The sequence below is a fragment of the Austrofundulus limnaeus genome, unplaced genomic scaffold, assembly GCF_001266775.1.
Source record: "Austrofundulus limnaeus strain Quisiro unplaced genomic scaffold, Austrofundulus_limnaeus-1.0 Scaffold9, whole genome shotgun sequence".
NCBI lineage: Eukaryota > Metazoa > Chordata > Actinopteri > Cyprinodontiformes > Rivulidae > Austrofundulus > Austrofundulus limnaeus.
The window spans coordinates 2558044-2561393 of record NW_013952411.1 but is presented as its reverse complement, the minus strand read 5'-3'; positions in this window follow the sequence as shown (position 1 = coordinate 2561393).

The following is a 3350-nucleotide window of genomic DNA, read 5'->3' as shown; positions in this document are numbered from 1 at the left end:
TGTGTGTGTGTGTGTGTGTGTGTGTGTGTGTGTGTCTGACTGAATGCTGTGATACTCAGCAGCAGGATGTGAAGTTTTTACCGTAGCGTCACTCTGGGTGAAGAAAACTAAACAGTAATAGCAGACTATTTCCTCAAAACTTCATATTGTTCTCTGAAGGGGGGAAAAACAATCCACAGAGTGCAGCTTTGTTCCTTATCATCTCATCCAGCATTTCAATCATTCACATAAAGATTAAAATACAAAGAAAAACTAAAACCTTCTTTTATATCTAATGTTTTATCTGTAAGCATAAAAACAAAAACGCTCCTCACCAAGTTATAAAATTAGTTCAGCACAATTTCAGACAGACAACAACCTTTGATCAAAATTGATTTCATCTAAGTGTAAGGAAAATAAATTATTCAAAGGTTGACAGCAGTGTTTTACAGGAATAATTTTTCCAGGTGATATTTTTAGTCTGTGACATTATTCAGAAGAAGGTTGAATCAAATACGTGAAARCTTTGCTTCTCTTTATGAGCGGCTGTGGGCGTTTGTTTCCTCAATTGCCACACCTTGTGCAACCAGTGGTTTCCATTTAACTCCTTATTTCTTATAGAAACAMTTTCACACTACTTCTGCTTTTTTTTGTCTAGCACCTTTACAATAAACCACACAATTTTACCTTATTTTTCTCCACATGATCCCACGAACATGTAGAAAATGTTCAAACAAACACTGGAAAGATGAAAAATACATGTTTCCCAAATGTCACGTGTGACATTGAGCWTTTTTTACATGTAAAAATGTGATTTCTGCTCGTGAAGTTTATGTGTTTTTGTTTTCTTTGAGGGTGAATAAGGACACTTTGAAATTTGCATTGTTGTAGTTTTTCTGAGGTTGGACTGACCCAGTTTTAAAACACATTGGGTGACTTTTCAATTACTTCCTGATACGTRAAACCTTAAATGTTCATACTAATTCATCCCACAAAGCAGACAGGTGTGGGCCAGATCTGGCAATGATGGCACTRTTTAAGATGGCAGGCCACAAATGTTGGTCTGGCCCATGTATGGACCATTAACATTCTAAGTGATGATAGAACAGACAGCCATGCAGTCAGAATCACGCTGCTTTCCAATTGTCCTCAAAAGTCACAGTTTTGCACTTCCAAGTTGTAATTTCTAACTGGAACGCCCTCTGATGTTGGAATTTTAAGTTGAGAGGTCGGTGCAACACGACCCTACCTGAGCAGCACATGTGCACATAATTTCAGTATGATCTCTCCTCGCATCAACAGAGAGCARAACACTTTACTTTTATGGTTTTTAGCTGTTCTGTGTAGTTTCCTTTACATTAAACCAGCCATACTTGTAGTTCTTTATGGTAATTATTAGGAGGTATGTTTTAACTCTGTACACTCAAAACGCCTCATAGATTGCTATTGTTGTATGTGTTATTGTCGCAGAGAAAAAAAATAAGACGTTCTAACATGTTTGAAACTGGAACGCTTTCGACTCGGAACTGACGTCTGTCTGGCTTCAGAATTTTGAGTTCCACTACAACTGGAAGGCAGCATCGTTATCAGAGCCGAGGTAAAGTACCCATCTGTGAGATCGCTCCAAACTCAACAAAATCATAGACAAATATTATTGTCCAGTTTATCAGACTTCAAGGACAGTCTCATATTTGTTTGTCTCACTAAATGTCTCCTCTCCCTCAYCGTGGCACTGAAGTCTTCTGACACATTCTCGAGGTTGAACTGGAGGCACTGTCTGCCACGCTCACTGTCTTGTGCTCTCCGCAACCATCTGCTTGTCCTTCCATCAGAAAATAGTCACTGTTTTGCTAATCTAATGCTTGTTTGTGACAAAGAAAAGGCTTGGTTGATTGGAGTATCCAGTTAGCTTTCAAACCTAGGAAAATGTACTATATATTTCATCCATGCAAATGTGAACGTTATACTAGATAGTAAACAGTTGTGATTGTCTTGAACWGTGATAAACATTTAAGCCTTGCCTTTTTAAATGGTTTAATCCCAGTAATAATTAGGTTAAACAACACCCACMATAATGTTGAGGGTGGTGTCAAACCTGTTTGACCTTCCTTGTCACAGGGCGGCTTCTTGGAACACAGAAAGAAGCGCTGCTCCTGGCTTCACCCTCTGGCTGCCTTTGGCTCAGCAGGAGGGTTGCTGTCTCGTTGGAGGAAAGAATGGCTGAGTTTTTCTGAAAGAAAACACCTCCAGATTCAAGAGAATGGTGATCAACATGCATGTTTGTTTTGTTTGTTTGTCTTTGACTGTGGGAGGAGACCAGTTTCCCCACACAAACACGAGGAGAACATGCAAACAGCCCGTAAATGCCCAGCCCAGACCTTGAAGCCAGAACCTTCTCACTGTGAAACAACAGTACGAACCATTTCATCATACTGTCACCTATTAGTTGTTAGTTAGGTCAGGTGGGTTTAAATAAGTTGCTGTTGAATTGTGGAGCAAATGCTTCCATTTAAAATTATGGAGGAACTTGGTACTCATGATAACTGGTAAATATGATAATGTTTTCTGATTATTATACTTTGACTGGAATAAATGTTTAAAAAAGCATGAAAACATTTTTATTATGCAGCATGTTGTGATGTAGAAATAAATTGTATGACACTTGTATTCAGCCTGCTAACATGTACGGTATGTATGTAACTCATATAGCACTTTCATCAAGTCCTACAGACTCCAGAGGGCTTTACACTTCAGTCATTCACCCATTCACACACTGACGGGAGTAAGCTACATTGTAGCCACAGCTGCCCTGGGGCACACTGACAGTGGCGAGGCTGCCATGCACAGCCACCTCCTACCACCACCATACACAATGTGTTTTCTTCTATGCCATGCTTGCTTACATTTCATGTTTGTCTCTCTCTCACTATTGGGCTTCATGATGCTGCTCTCTTGGTCTTACCTTTCTAACAGGACTGAACATGTTGCTTTTGGAGGAGCCAAGTCAAAGACTCATACTGTCACTTGTGGGGTTCCTCTGGGGTCAGTCCTTGGCCCACTCTGTTCACACATTGTATCCTACCCAGGCATTTAGCTAGAGGGACCATTGATATATATTACTATTAATTATTATTTATTATTATTAATATATATATCAATGAGAGGGACGTTATCACATCTTTACAATGCCCTGTTCTATTTTACGACATCCTCCATCAGCTGGCGAAGCCTCAGGACACCCTGCCAATATTTTTGGTTTTACTCTACGGAAATTTCCATCCATAACTTTCCCCCTTCCGTACATTTTGTAAGCTTCCCAAGCAGTAGAGGGGCTGACCACATTTCTTTTATGAAGCCAGAGTTAGACACAT